The sequence below is a fragment of the Desmodus rotundus genome, chromosome X (assembly GCF_022682495.2).
Source record: "Desmodus rotundus isolate HL8 chromosome X, HLdesRot8A.1, whole genome shotgun sequence".
Taxonomy (NCBI): domain Eukaryota; kingdom Metazoa; phylum Chordata; class Mammalia; order Chiroptera; family Phyllostomidae; genus Desmodus; species Desmodus rotundus.
Genome location: NC_071400.1, coordinates 68,488,549 through 68,504,593, shown reverse-complemented (window position 1 = coordinate 68,504,593; position 16,045 = coordinate 68,488,549). Strand labels below are relative to the sequence as shown.

The following is a 16,045-nucleotide window of genomic DNA, read 5'->3' as shown; positions in this document are numbered from 1 at the left end:
GTTCTGTTGACATAGAGGTGTGAATAAAATGCTGAGACAATGTGGACGGTGGAGTCATTACCTTGGGGTGGAGTTGGGGAACAGATCTTTGAAGGCTTCTCCTGGGAGGATACATTTGAACTGGGTATTGAAGAGTGAGCAGCATTTGGCTCAGCAGAGATGGGAGGGAAGAGGCATTTGAGAAAGAGAGACTGAGCTAAGCTAAAATGAGTGTGGAAAAAAAACAGTCAGTATTATTTCTAGAATGGTGAAAAGCTACCCCTAGAGTCTAGGGGTATGGAAGGAGGGGGGCTGTGACTTGTCAGAAAATTAGGCTGCAGAAGTGATTGGGCTAGGCTAAAAAGAACTGTGAATGAGAAACCAAGGAATCTAGATTTTAATCTCCCAACAGCCTCAATTTCAGAGCAGAGAAATGACATTGTCAGGTGTGTGTTCTGGACTCTCTAGGAGAGGAAGGTGGCAAGATGGCTCTGTAGGAGGCTGCTGAAGCCACCCAGAAAAGGATACGAGTTCTTGAACACAGACAGGGAGGATGTGGACTAATCCAAGAGGCATTTCGTCAGGAGAATCTGCAGTGTACAGTGGCCAATGGCACACTTAAGAATGAATGAGAGGGAGACTTGAGGATAAATGCCTCTTGGTTTTCCTTTTTTAAAAAATATCTCAATGAACTTTGTATTGGCCTTCTGCCCTGCCAAGGGGCGCCCCACTTCTGCTGCTTTTAATGCCTCAAACCTTTGGTGTCGTTGACCTCAGACACCACTGTGCCGTCCACAATCCACAAGTCATGGTCTTTTAGATGGTTTGTAAGGAGGGACTCTTGTCCAGGGCATCAATATGATTGAAGTCCTCCTCTTCTTCCAGTAGGCTGCGGTAGGTGGCCATCTCAGCCTCCATCCTCACCCTGATGTTCAGCAGGGCCTCATACTCGGGCCTGGCACTGCCTCTCTGCCCGGGTCTGGGCCAGCTCTGACTCCAGGTGCAGCAGGATCCCGTTGAGTTATTCTACTGGCATGACGTAGCACATCTCCACCTCCCTCAGGCTGTTCTCTAAACTGACCTTCAGATTCCTCATTGAGCCCAGGTCAATCTCCAATGACTGGACCATAGGCCTCAGCTCTGTGAGTGTTGTCTCAGCAGCGCCTATCTCAGCTGTCTGAGAGGTGACCACTGTGGTGCTCTCTTCAGTCTGATGGAACCAGTACTTGTCCAGCTCCTCTCAGTTCTTCCAAGCCAGCTCTTCATACTGGGCCCAGATGTCTGCCATGATTTTGCCGAGGTCCTGAGATTTGGGGGCATCCAACTCTACAGTCAACCCAGAATTGGCAATCTGGTTTTGTAGACCATTTACTTCCTCCTTGTGGTTCTTCTTCATGAAGAGCAGCTCCCCCTTGAGAGCCTCGATCTCTGTCTCCAGCTGCAGCTGAGTGATATTGGTATCATCGATGACCTTTCAGAGCCCATTGATGTCATTCTCCACAGACTGGTGCATGGCCAGCTCTATCTCATACTCAACTCTGAAGTCATCAGCAGCAAGATGGGCATTGTCAATCTGTAGAATGATGCGGGCATTGTCCACAGAATTTGCAAAGATTTGAGCCCTCAGGTCCTCGATGGTCTTGAAATAATGCCCCCAGTCTCTGACCTAGGATCCCTTCTTCTCTAAGTGTTCCCGGATTTTGATCTCCAGTCTCCCATTATCAGCCTCCAGGCTTCTCACCCTCTCCAGGTAGGAGGCCAGGCAGTAATTCAGGCATTGCTTGGTCTCCTTCTCGCTCTGGATATCCCTTAGGCCCACCAGACCCCTGGCCATCCCTGCAGCCAGGCCCCTGGGTCCCCAGCTGCCCTGCACGCTGGTGGAGGGGGACATAGAGATCTGGGAGCATGAGCCCCCGGTGCCTGCATAGACACTGGCCATGCTCCTGGCCAGCAGGACCTGGTAGCTGGGCGACTGCATAGAGCCCAGGGTCCGGTAGCTTGTGGAGAAGCTGGATTGTGTACTGAAGCTCATGTTGTTCAGGGAGGAAGGTGAGAAGCCGAGACTCAGGTTGAAGCTGCCTTGGTTTTCCAATTTGAAAAATTGACTAAGATGGAGATAGCAGGCAGAATAACTTTGAATTATCTTTTAGTTCCACTGGGTTTGGGGTTTTCATGAACAATTAAAGAGTAGAGTTATAGAGGCAACTGGACCTTGAGAGAGGTTTGAGAGTCAAGGGTATACTGCCATAGTTAGAATGATCAAATTGGCTTTATCATAGTACATGAAATGAGAAAAAAAATAATATGGCATTCTTCTTATCTGAATAACATTTATGAACAATTTTGTACTTCAAATATCTCTTAAACAAAGACATTCATGCAGGCCAATTTCTAAGTATCTCAGTGCAAGAGATGAAATTCTGACATATATTCTTTCAGTGAGGTTAGGGATTAAGGTATAGGGATTCTCATCAGCCCTCACGTATTCTAGAGTTTTATGTGGTGTAATAATGTTCATCAGTGAAAATGAAAATATCAGACAAGTGGCATATATTGCTGTAGACTTTCTAAGCAGTGACCACAAGAACAGAAAAGTAAGAAGGTTGGCTACAGGAGATTCTTAGGAGTAAGTCAGTGCTGAACCATTTTTCAAAGAGTTGCTATTTTAAAGTCATCTCTGATTTAAATATTTCTGGTACTAAATAAACAGGGGAACTTGGGTAAGCCTGAGTCAGCCTCACACCCTCAATTGATTTCATCGATAAACACATATTCTAACTTGGCCATTGAAAGTGAGATCTATTTGCGGAAGAAGTGATTTGGTTTGACCTTTAAGCAGTGGAAAAGGAAACACTTGCCATTTCAGGAGGGCTTCCTCAGAGGAAGCTCTGCCTCAGACAGTAGAAATCCACTGGCATTTTCCCAGGCTCCTGAAATGTCAGAAGTATTGGCTACAGCATTTGTATTCATAAAGACTACACATTTGAGCATTATTGGTGGACAACTTTGTTAGTGTCAGTCAGCTCAAAGCTCTTATTAAGTTCTTTCTTTCCTGAACCCTAATGGTCCAAGGTGAGTAGTCAGTGTCATATATTATAAGGAGGCTCCTGGAAACTCCCTTCTCCAAGGCTACAAGATGTGAGCAGAGATGATGAGGAACACATGTTTTCTGAATCCTAATCCAGTCCCCAGACATGGGATGGTCCTATTCGTCTGTTCCAGAGTCAGACAGTTTTCAAACTGAGACAAGATTTGGTGGTTTTTTTGACTTTCAGAGAATTAGACAACATCAATAAACTTCTTGCTCTAGTGCCACCTAACATGAATGATTTTTTAAAATATTATTTTATTGTTGTTCAATTACAGTTGTTCGCATTTACTCCCCACCCCAGCCAATCCCATCTACCTCCCTTGCTTCCACCCCTCACCCTTGGTTTTGTCCATGTGTCCTTTATAGTTGTTCCTGAAAACCCTTCCACCCATTATCCCCTCCAACCTCCCCTCTGGTTACTGTCAGATTGTTCTTAATTTCAATGTCTCTGATTATATCTTGCTTCTTTCTTTTGTTAATTAGGTTCCAGTTAAAGGTGAGATCATATGGTATTTGTCCCTCACCACCTGGCTTACTTCACTTAGCATAATGCTCTCCAGTTCTACCCATGCTGTTGCAAAGGGTAGGAGCTCCTTCTTTTTCTCTGCTGCATAGTATTCTATCACATAAATGTACCATATATTTTTTAAATTTTTATTGTTATTCAGTTACAATTGTCTGCATTTTCTCCCCTTCCCTCCATGCCACCCCAGCCAGTCCCACCTCCCTCCCCCACCTCTACCCTCCCCCTTGATTTTGTCCTTGTGTCCTTTATAGTAGCTCCTATACACCCCTCTCCCCACTATACCCTCCCCACTCCCCTGTTGCTATTGTTACAATGTTCTTAATTTCAATGTCTCTGGTTATATTTTGTTTGCTTTTTTCTTTTGTTGATTATGTTCCAGTTAAAGGTGAGATCATATGGTATTTGTCACTCACTGCCTGGCTTGTTTCACTTAGCATGATGCTCTCCAGTTTCACCCATGCTGTTGCAAACGGTATAAGCTCCTTCTTTCTCTCTGCTGCGTAGAATTCCATTGTGTAAATGTACCATAGTTTTTGGATCCACTCATTTGCTGATGGGCACTTAGGTTGCTTCCAGTACTTGGCTATTGTAAATTGTGCTGCTATGAACATTGGGGTGCACAGGTTCTTTTGGGTTGGTGTTTCAGGGTTCTTAGGGTATAATCCCAGCAGCAGAATTGCTGGGTCAAAGGGCAGTTCCATTTTTAGTTTTCTGAGGAAATTCCATACTGTTTTCCACAGTGGCCTCACCAGTCTGCATTCCCACCAACAGTGCACTAGGGTTCCCTTTTCTCCGCATCCTGTCCAACATTTGTTTGTGGATTTGTTTATGTTGGCCACTCTGACTGGTGTGAGATGGTACCTCATTGTGGTTTTGATTTGCATCTCTCTGATGGCTAGTGATGCTGAGCATCTTTTCATGTGTCTTTGGGCCCTCTTTATGATCTCCTTGGAGAAATGTCTGTTCAAGTCTTTTGCACATTTTTCAATTGGGTTGTTTGTCTTCCTGGAGTGGAGTCGTGTGAGTTCTTTATATATTTTGGAGATCAAACCCTTGTCAGAGGTATCATTGGCAAATATGTTTTCCCATAAAGTTGGTTCTCTTTTCATTTTAACACTGTTTTCTTTAGCCATAGCATGAATGATTTTTAAATACACCATAGATTACAAAGAGGCTAAGGTTTATAATCACGCATTTTAAATTTTCCCCATTTTCCCACCATTACTCTCTTCTGCCCTATCCACCCCCACCCCCACCTCCCACATTCAATCTTCCCCCTGTTGTCTTTGTCCATGGGTCTTTTATACATGTTCTGTTCATATAACTTCCATTAATATAAATTTTTCTTCTTTACATTAATGGAAGTTGTATCATCAGAAATAAAATATATAATAGTTAACTCTCTTCAGGAACCTCTAGATTGACAAACACACTCCCAAGAGGAGATAGTGTTGTCACCCATTCCAGAATAATTAGAAGTCATTTGATCAGGTGAAAGTTGATCTTCAAATTGCTTAGAAATTCTGGTAAGAGGGTCCTATCCAGAAATCCAGGGAATTCTGGCTTCTGGGAAGAGAGTGCTTAAAAATGATGGTGGATAGGTAGTTGTAGGCCACACCTATATGTGTCCAGTGTAAGTTTTCCACAATAAATTCTTTGACTGAAATGCACAGAATACTCATTGGAGCAAAAGCCTTGAGTCATTTGTATCCAAAATAAACTCTGGGTAATGACATGTTGCCTTAAGGATGTGGCTACAAATGTTAGGGGTGAGGATTCACAGTCAAAAGACCACAACCCTTGTTCCACACTGCTACTGATCCCTGAACTTCTACCACTAGTCACTCCCCACCCTCCCTCCTTTTGGGATTTATGGAAGAAAAACAGATGCTACCTGTAGGATATGAATTAATTAACCAAACTGGTTCCCAAGTTAATATCTGGGCCACTTGTTGGGAAAGGAGAAGATGAGGAGTCCCAAATAAAATTCTGTCTCCTTTAGTTTTTCTTACTTAGATGGCTATCTTTGAGAGTACCTGATGAAAGTTTACCTTAGAAGTGTGAGTACCTCATAATATACTACTTATTGTAGCCATTTTATTTGGTTTTTACTACATGCCAGGTTTTATGCTAAGCATTTTATTGAAGATGATTCTTATAAACGATCCTGAGAAATGAGTAGTATGCCTATTTTACAGATAAGAAAAATAAGAGTCCCTGAGGTTAAGTGACTTAACAAAAGTCACTGAGACTAAAACCTAGCTCTGTATAACTCCATTGTCCTATTCTACCTCGACTTTTGTTTCATCTTTAACTAGTCATAATGATGTTTTTCTCCATAATTAAGGATAAAATTCCATATTTGAGGCTCTTCCTCAAATAACTTTTAAATGGTTTTTCACTGGTATTTATGGGTTCATATTCACCTATTCTCACTGTTTAATTTAGTCACCCTTGGGACCAACTTTTGACTCTGTTCATCTGGACATACATTTTGCTCCCGCCAAATCAAAATATTTCATGTTCTCACATACCAACCCCACACTTTACAATGTGTATTCTTTTTCAAGAGCAGAAAAATGGGGATGGTGAGTAGAAAGAACTGCGTAATGTTCATCTTCTGTTTAGTGTTTAAACAGGCAGAAGCTGAAAAGTGTTTTAAGGAGGGCTTTGTCAGACATGAGATGCACAATGTAGCTTTGTGTGTGTGTGTCTGTGTGTGTATGACCCTGGAGAACCAAAGGCCATTCTCTCCCACTTCTTCACTCCCAGGAGTCAGAAGGGAGCATGACACCATCATGGTTTACACTATAGCAGCTTTGGGGTGCATTAGAGATAAATACCTGGGCAGATATACCATACTCACAAAGGGGATGGTAGCTCTGCAGAATGGGCATGACTGCAGTGCTGCCACTTTGAAAACACTGGGAAAAGATCTGAATGTAAAAACAACAGAGGACAGTGCACAGCATTTGTGAAACACCCCTTAAGGTCCCAGAAGTAACTGAAATGACTTGGGAGGGGAACAGTTCTGGGGCTGAGGCCCAACATTATCTAGAGTTATCAAAGAAATATAAGGTATCTCCATTCTGTGACCTCACTGTCATTTGTACAAACAAATGGTAAGGGTTTGGACAAGACTGAGTTATAGTTCTTTCATTTGGGAAAAGTGTATCAAGTACCTAATATGTGCCAGAAACTGTGCAAAACTCTGAAGATTTAAAGACAAAAATTCAGCCCCAGACATCTGAGGACTTACACCATGATAGCAAGTCTACTCCTTATCTCAATAGGAGGTTCTTTACTAGCTATCTCTTAGATTTTTCCCACAGTCACCACCAATAACCACAAAGATTGTGTTCTGAGCAGAGAATATGATGTGAATGTCAACCTCTTGAATTGTACATTGCACAACCTCACATGGCAGCCTTATTTACCCATATATGCTTCACCTAAAATACCTTCCCCTGCAATTCTGTCTCCCAACTTCTTCCAGAAGCATCTCTGATCTCAACTTGTCTCCCAAACCTTGCATGGTCCCCTGAACACATCCCCCAAGGCATTCTCTTTCCTCAGACTTCCTTTGGCATATTCTGTATGTCATGGTAACCTGAAAATTAAACAGGGAGTGTGTGCGTCCTTTCTTGTTTAATGTTTTCTTTTACTGTTATTTTAGCCCTGTGTTCTTATTTAGCTTTTGGCCAGTCTGAATCTAACCTCCTTGTATTGTTTTCAGCTATAAGGATAGGAACTGTGTCCTATCCATCTTTGTGTCTTCCTACAGGCCTTGCACATAACTGAAATTCAATAGGATAAAAGAAAAAAGTGCTATTTAAAATTAGACCTTTTAAAGAGTGAAAGATGCCAACTGAAATGGGGTGTCTGACAAAAATCTTTAGTCAATACGTTTTTCAAATTCTTTTAGTTGTTGATTCTCAAATACTTATGCTAATGACAACCTCAGGAAAAGCACAGATATTGGAAATGTACCAAACTCAAGACTAATTCTAGCCAACTAATTTTTTCACCAAACTTTCTTCAAGACATCTAACAACAGGCTCAGGTACCATTGATGCCTCTCAATCTCTCAATTATTCATTGAGGGAGTATAGGAGACCATTCTGTGTGGTGTGGGCCCAGCTCCCACTCAGAAAGGCCAGTGGGGAGCGAGGTCCAGTACACAGGACCCACACCCATGGATAGGTTCTCCCGTGGAGAATCAAGCCCTCATTGTACCTAGGCCGCTTTGAGACTTGCTTTTTTTTTTTTTTTTATTGTTGTTCAATTACAGTTGTCTGCATTTTCTCCCCACCCCTCCATCCCACCCCAGCCAAACCCACCTCCCTCCCCCACCTCCACCCTCCCCCTTGGTTTTGTCCATGTGAAGCAGGGTGCAGCCAAGAGGAGGGCCCCAAGAAGGGATTTGTAATGGGGTGCAGGACTCGGGGTGTCCAGGAAATATTAGAAAAATGTGTATAGGATGTCCTCACCCCCACAGGCCTGAGCCAAGGGGGATGGGACACATGGAACAGGGCCATTCAGAGCTGTTTTGGGTAGCAAGAGCTTTGCAGCTAACCCCTGGCACAGTCATTTAACATATCTATAACCTTTAACTGGTTTCATAGATATGTTAAATAGCTGTGGCCCTGCTTTGAGCCAGGGAGATGGGAGTGACTTCCACCCAAGATGGGTCTGGGAAGCAACTCCCCCTGGTTACAGGGCCTGCGTGAGAGCTTGGAGATGATTGGCTCCATGCCATGGGGCCACACCTGCCCAGACTTACTATGGCAGCCCAGTAAAGCTGGAAGAGTACAGGGATGCTGGCAGGTGTAGCTGACTGTAGGAGGAGTCAGAAATGGGGCTGCAAAGGAAGATGGGCACTGGGATTTAAACCTAGGCGTGGCAGCCATAGAAAGAAGAGACCACGCGGCTCCAAAGTAAATGGGGAGGGCCACGCAGTTCTGAAGTAAATGGGGGAACCACGAGGTTCTGGAGCAAGTAGATAGATAGAGGTCCATGTGGTTCTGAAGTAAAAGAGGAGAGTACCACGAGGTTCTGAGGGGAAAGAAAGAGGGCCAGGATCAGGCAGCTTTGGTGAAGTAAGGAGAGGACCATGTGGTTCTGAAGGGAAAGGAAGAGGACCACGAGGTTTTGGGGTGCTTCTTTTTGCCACGTGGCTTAGGCAGCAGGAGAGACTTTGCAGCCATAGAGAAAGGGGAGGAAGGACTCTTGCTGGTGGGCCATGAGAAGGTGCCGCACGGCTTTGGATTAACTGGAGATCGCAGCAGCCACACAGCTGATGGTGCTGGGAGCCTGAATCATGGACTTCTACTTCTTTTCCTGAGACACGGTACCCCGAACTGGGCACAGGGAGAGGGAAGGACTGTGCATCTGTGGGCATTCTAGAGGACTTTAGTATCTTATTGAAGACATTAAGCCATTATTCTAAGTTTGTGTAACTTTCAAATAAACAATTCCTTTCCTTTTCACCAGTCTCTGGCATTGAGAGACGTCTTTCCTCTGGCGGCGGGCATTTCGAACCTAGCAGGTGGGCGTGGGGGGAAGGAACCTCCAGAGACAGAAAGGCGGAATCTTTTCTGTAATAATTTATCGTGAAGGAACCCCTCCCTCTGCTCTGTAACACATGTGTCCTTTATAGTAGTTCTTGAAAACCCCTCCTCACTCCCCTCTGGCTATTGTTAGATTGTTGTTAATTTCAATGTCTCTGGTTATATTTTGTTTGCTTTTTTATTTTGTTGATTATGTTCCAGTTAAAGGTGAGATCCAATGGAATTCTACACAGCAGAGAAAGACTTGCTTTTTGCTAAAACTCCCTTACCCTGAATTGAGGTGGCAAATGTTTACTGCATATTTTTAAAGTAACTTCCTAAAATCTATGCTAAACCTTCCAAGGACGAGTGTAACCAGCTTAACCACTTTTCCCTTTACATTTGCAAATATCCTTCCTCTTTTATGTAATTAGCAACACCCTCTCCTTTGTTTTCTTTAACCGCCTAAAGCGAACCTGTACAAAGTAAACGAGGATCATCCTCAATCTAAAGTGCCCAGAAAAGCAATAAAAGCCTGTCAAGGCAAGGGTCAGGGTGCTCTCCTATTGAGAGAGTGGCCGCGCAGTCCCTTTTCCTCCACAGGACACAGTAGTCCGTGTGTATTTGTCTATTGCAGCCACAACACGCTGATCCCAGCGGGATCCGCATCAAGGGAGTCAATCTCATTTTTTCTCAGGTTTAAACATTAGTGAGATGTTCAAAGAATGGTGATCGAAGGGTACAGGAAAAAAAGGAGGAAGATGGAGAAAGGAAGAGAAAAAAATGATATGAAAATGAAAAAATATATAGCTAATTAATGATATAGGGCTTGGATTTAGGAACTTAGAAGAGATCAGCTAAGGCCATTTTCAATGAAATACTTAAGTAATTTTTTTTTCACTTTGAACTTTGTTGTAGTGGGCCTCAAAATTCTGTGACAGATATTTGGTCAAGCTGTTTCCATTAAAAAGTGCTGATTTGAAAAACTAATAACTTAAAAGCTGTCACACACACACACAAAAAAAAATCGTGCACAAAAAAACATTCTCCTTTCCTTCTGAAGGCTTTATGATGCAAACTTTCGTATTTTTCAGTTTTGTAATTATTAACCAGACTTTTGGTTAAACTTAAATGGCCAATTCACAGAAACACTTCTGAGACTATTCTTCCACCACTGATTAAAACTGGGATGGAAGGTGTTGGGGATAATGTTCATTTAACCTTCTGAGCTTTCTGGGCAGACTTGGTGACTTTGCCAGCTCCAGCTGCCTTCTTGTCCACTGCTTTGATGATGCCAACAGCAACTGTCTGCCTCATGTCATGAACAGCAAAACAGCCCAAAGGAGGATAGTCAGAGAAACTCAACACAGATGGGCTTGCCGGAAACCATATTGGTGATTGTGGTATCACCATATTTAAAACCTTGGGCCTTCTTCCAGATTTTTCCCAGAATGACAATCAGTCTTCTCCTTTAGCTCAGCAAATTTGCAATATGAGCTATGTGACAATCAAGCACAGGTGCATATTCAAGCACTGGTTTGGCCTGGATGGTTCAGGATAATCACCTGAGCTGTGAAGCCGGCTGCTTCCATTGGTAGGTCACCATTGCTGTCACCAGCCACATTGCCATGACAACCATGTTTTGATAGACAAATTCTTTACATTGAAGCCCACATTGTCCCCAGAAAGAGCTTCACTCAAAGCACCATGGTACATTTCAACAGTCTTTACTTCAGTTGTAATGCTGACTGGAGCAGAGGTGACCACAATGCAGGGTTTGAGAACACCAGTCTCCACTCGGCCCACAGGGACAGTACAAATACCACTAATTTTGTAGACATCCTGGAGGGGCAGATGTAGGGTTTCTCAGTTGGATGAGTTGGTGGCAGGATGCAATCTAGAGCTTCAAGCAGTATGGTTACACCAGCATTGCCATCTTTATGGGCGACTTTCTATCCTTTGAATTAAGAGATGTTAGCACATGGCTAAAGCATGTTGTCAACATTCCAACCAGAAATTGGCACAAATGCTACTGTTTCAGGGTTGTAGCCAACTTTCTCAATGTACGTGCTGACTTCTTTAACAATTTTCTCATATCTCTTCTGGCTATAGGATGGCTCAGTGGAATCAATTTTGTTAACACCAACAATTAGCTGTTTCACATCCAGTGTGTAAGCCAGAAGTGCATGCTCATGGGTCTGTCCATTCTTGGAGATACCTGCTTCAAATTCAGCAATACCAGCAGCAACAATCAGGACAGCACAGTCAGTCTGAGAGGTGCTTGTCGTCATGTTTTTGATGAAGTCTCTGTGTCCTGGGGTACCAATGATGGGGCACCAAGTATCACATGATACTTGGCAGGTCTCAAATTTCCACAGGGAGATACCACACTCACATGAAGCTTTCAGTTTATTGAAGACCCAGGCGTGCTTGAAGCAGCCTCCTTCTCAAACTTTCTGATGGTTCTTTTGTCAATCCCACCACATTTGTAGATTAGAGGGCCAGTAGTGATAGACTTGGTAAAAACTACAAATCCAGTGATGGCATTGAATTTTTTCCTTTCCTAATTTGGCTTAGATTTAGTGGTGATTTTCATGACACCTATGTTTTGGTGGCAAACCATTGTGAAAAAACGATACTTAAGCAATTTTATTCTTATAAAGAACAGCTGCTTTTTCCATGGAAGGAAGGGGAGAGAGAGAGAAGAAAGGAAAGGAGAAGAAGAGAAAAAGAAAGGAAGGAAGAGAAAGAAGTAGGGAATAAGGGGAAGAGAGAGAGCAAGAGAGCAAGCAAAAATAGAAGGGGCAACGGGGGATCTCCAAACAGACCACTGTTTGCCCTTTTGCTACTTTATTGATGTTCAATATGCTTTATTTGACACAAGAGTCTGGAATGCTCTAAAACTGAGTAAGGGAATGGCCTCCCTGAGCAATTTAAACTTCCTTTCTCATTCATAACCTCAACCACAAGATTAAACTGGCATCTTGTTCTTTTTTAATTTCATGAGTAAAAAATGCACTGAAAACCCAGAATGGGTGATATTTCCTCCACATCTACTTTCTGACAAATAGTACATCCTAAACCAGGTAGCTGACTAAGTCCTTAGTCACAGAAACAGAAATTTTTCATCTGAAGTCAGTCTGTTCCCCTCTGAGTTGGCCAGGCTGCCTCATCTGCTTTGGTATACTGGAGCTCCATGAGTAAATTAGAAACCTAACTTCAGGGGAGTGACATACTCAGAGAAAACCTCCAGCATCCTGTACACCCTGATTGTAGCACCACGCTAGGTCATTTAGGAAATAAAATGCAAATAGTTTGAAAAAAATCTAAGAATTATTAGCCTATGTGGTCTGATAGTAGGGAGTCTGGGAAGACCATAATGTTACCTCCCACCACAGGGCTATGGCCTTCTGAGGTAAGATTGTAATCCTTCCTCAAAGGTCAAGTGATTAAGGCCCCTACAATGTTGTTAGTCACATCTTCATGTAAATGCATAACCTGAAAGGAGGTTTGGAAAGGAAGAGAAAGAAGAGAGCAAGAGGAACAATGTAGGTTAGGGAGTACATGTAAGACCCCAAACAGATCCTTGGAGAACTGGGTGCCTTTAGGAAAGTTATTTTACTTCAGTGAGCACCATTTGCACATGACAGTTGATCTAACTCATGATTTTACCTCCTTCTCCCCTTCTTTCCTCTGTTTTCCCATTCTCTTTCTTACCTTCTTTTCTACAAGTATATGTTGAACCCCTACTATGGCTTTGTTCTAGGTATTGATAATATAACTGTAAGCAAAATAGGCTAAGTCACCATCCTATGTATCTTGCATTCTAGTGGGGGAAACAACAAACAAATAGATATATAATACAGATGGTCTTCACTTTGCATTGTTATGACATGAATGAATTTTAGTTACCATTGTTTAGTTAACAACAGTCCCCCAATAGCACAGTTAAAATTTCAGTCACCACCATATGTTTATTCTGAGTAATTCCATAAAATACAAATTTCACTACTAGCCCTCCAGTTCACAAATCACTATGTAAGTGACTGATGCATGTTATGATCAGTGAGCAATCACATCCCTTCTTTTCAAAGTCAGTCAGTGACTGGTCACTACTCATCTGTTTACTTCATACAAGGACAGCAAAGTATGTAGTATGTTGCCTCCTTGTCTCCCAGTGATAGATACTGCAGGCAAAGTAATTTAACTTTTAAAGCACTACTACTGTTGGATAATGTTCCAGGTCACCCTGATTCTCTTGAATAGAAATGTATAAATTTACTTTTTATTACCAAATACAATTTCATTAGTCCATCCAGTAGACCATGAAGTTACTTCAACTTTTAAAGCCTATTAGATGGAATTTCAAACAGGTATTGATGCTAAAACTGGAGATCTACAGAAAGAGAGAGAGAGAGAGAGAAGGGAGAATTTCATGCAATTTTTAACTGACTTAAAAAAAAAGACAAAAGGCATGCAATTGAAAATATTCAAGCCCTGGCTGGTGTGGCTCAGTGGATTGAGTGCCGGCCTGTGAACCAAAGGGTCGCTGGTTCGATTCCCAGTCTGCTGCACATGCCTGAGTTGCAGGCCAGGTCCCCAGTAGGGGGAGCAGGACAGGCAACCACATATTGATGTTTCTGTTCCTCTTTTCCCCCCTCCTTTCCCCTCTGTCAAAAAGTAAATAAATAAAATGTAAAAGAAAATATTCAAGCATCCAGCAAGTAGTATACATGCAGCATGTCAACAACTTTTATTGCACTATGTAAATAAGTTTACAGGTTTTTATTCAAAGGTAAATGGATATATAGAATAAATAGCTGACTGTGGGAATGTGGGCATGCTGTTTGCTGTTTGAGGGGCTCTGGGTTTGCAGTGAGAGGAACTTAGTGAAGGCAAATTTATGGGCATAAATGAAGAAAGTGATTGTGATGTGTGATGAAAAGGATGACAATGTCACAGAGGAAGCCACACTGGTGAAAAACTTCACATTGAAGAACTCTTAGATGTTTTTAATGACATTAAAAACACAAAGGGGAGGAGAGGAGCGTCAACAGCAGCACCATGGTAGCTCAACAGAAGAACCTTGAAGGCTATGTGGGGTTTGCAAATCTCCCAAATCAAGTATAAAGAAAATCAGTGAAGAGAGGGTTCAAGTTCACACTTATGGTTGTGGGTGAATCTGGATTGGGAAAGTCAACGCTAATCAACTCAAATTGTTCCTCACAGATTTGTATTCTCCAGAGTATCCAGGTCCTTCCCATAGAATAAAAAAAGACAGTGCAGGTGGAACAATCCAAAGTTTTAATCAAAGAAGGTGGGGTTCAGTTGCTACTCACAATAGTTGATACCCCAGGATTTGGAGATGCAGTGGATAATAGTAATTGCTGGCAGCCTGTTATCGACTACATTGACAGTAAATTTGAGGACTACCTAAATGCAGAATCCCGAGTGAACAGACGGCAGATGCCTGATAACAGGGTGCAGTGTTGTTTATACTTCATCGCTCCTTCAGGACATGGCTTAAACCATTGGATATTGAGTTTATGAAGCATTTGCATGAAAAAGTGAACATCATTCCACTTATTGCCAAAGCGGACACACTCACACCAGAGGAGTGCCAACAGTTTAAAAAACAGATAATGAAAGAAATCCAAGAACATAAAATTAAAATATATGAATTTCCAGAGATGGATGATGAAGAAGAAAATAAGCTTGTTAAAAAGATAAAGGACCGTTTACCTCTCACTGTGGTAGGTAGTAATACTATCATTGAAGTTAATGGCAAAAGGGTCAGAGGAAGGCAGTATCCTTGGGGTGTTGCTGAAGTTGAAAATGGTGAGCATTGTGATTTCACAATTCTAAGAAATATGTTGATAAGGACACATATGCAGGACTTGAAAGATGTCACTAATAATGTACACTATGAGAACTACCAGAACAGAAAACTGGGGGCTGTGACTTATAATGGAGTTGATAATAACAAGAATAAAGGGCAGCTTACTAAGAGCCCTCTGGCACAAATGGAAGAAGAAAGAAGGGAGCATGTCACTAAGATGAAGAAGATGGAGATGGAGATGGAGCAGGTGTTTGAGATGAAGGTCAAAGAAAAAGTTCAGAAACTGAAGGACTCTGAAGCTGAGCTCCAGCGGTGCCATGAGCAAATGAAAAAGAATTTGGAAGCACAGCACAAAGAATTAGAGGTAAAACGTCGTCAGTTTGAGGATGAGAGAGCAAACTGGGAAGCCCAACAACATATTTTAGAACAACAGAACTCTTCAAGAACCTTGGAAAAGAACAAGAAGAAAGGGAAGATCTTTTAAACCCTCTGTTGACCACCAGTCACGTATTAGTTGCCAATATGCCAGCTTGGACATCAGTGTTTGTTGGATCCGTTTGACCAATTTGCACCAGTTTTATACTTAATAATGGATTTAACAGCATGACAAAAATTATTATTATTTTTTTGTTCTTGATGGAGATTAAGATGCCTTGAATTGTCTAGGGTGTTGTGTACTTAGAAACTAACAGCTCTAAGTACCTTTCCTACATTTTATTTTTTTTAATTAAACAGATGTCTTCAATTTAATGCAAGAAAACATTTTACTATTGTACAATCATGTTCTGGTGGTTTGGCTGTTTACAGGATATTCCAAAATAAAAGGACTCTGAAAGGTTTTCACCGAGGATAAATTGCCATAATATGATGCAAACTATGCTTCTCTCTGATAATTATAATACAAAGGTTCCATCCAATGCAGCGTATACAATAATATAATTTAGTCTAACACAGTTGACCCTATTTTTTGACACTTCCATTGTTTAAAAATACACATGGAAAAAAGAACGTATATGCTTACCATGCACCTAGAGCTTTTTTATAACAGCCTTTTTTGTTTG

General features: G+C 42.0%; 3 pseudogenes; 1 reads left to right on the top strand and 2 right to left on the bottom strand.

The window, feature by feature from the left end:
• Window positions 1-721: 721 nt before the first annotated feature.
• On the bottom strand, window positions 722-2,011 carry LOC112322362 (keratin, type I cytoskeletal 18 pseudogene; annotated as a pseudogene).
• Window positions 2,012-10,357: 8,346 nt separating this feature from the next.
• On the bottom strand, window positions 10,358-11,451 carry LOC112322456 (elongation factor 1-alpha 1 pseudogene; annotated as a pseudogene).
• Window positions 11,452-14,188: 2,737 nt separating this feature from the next.
• On the top strand, window positions 14,189-15,693 carry LOC112322434 (septin-7 pseudogene; annotated as a pseudogene).
• Window positions 15,694-16,045: the final 352 nt, after the last annotated feature.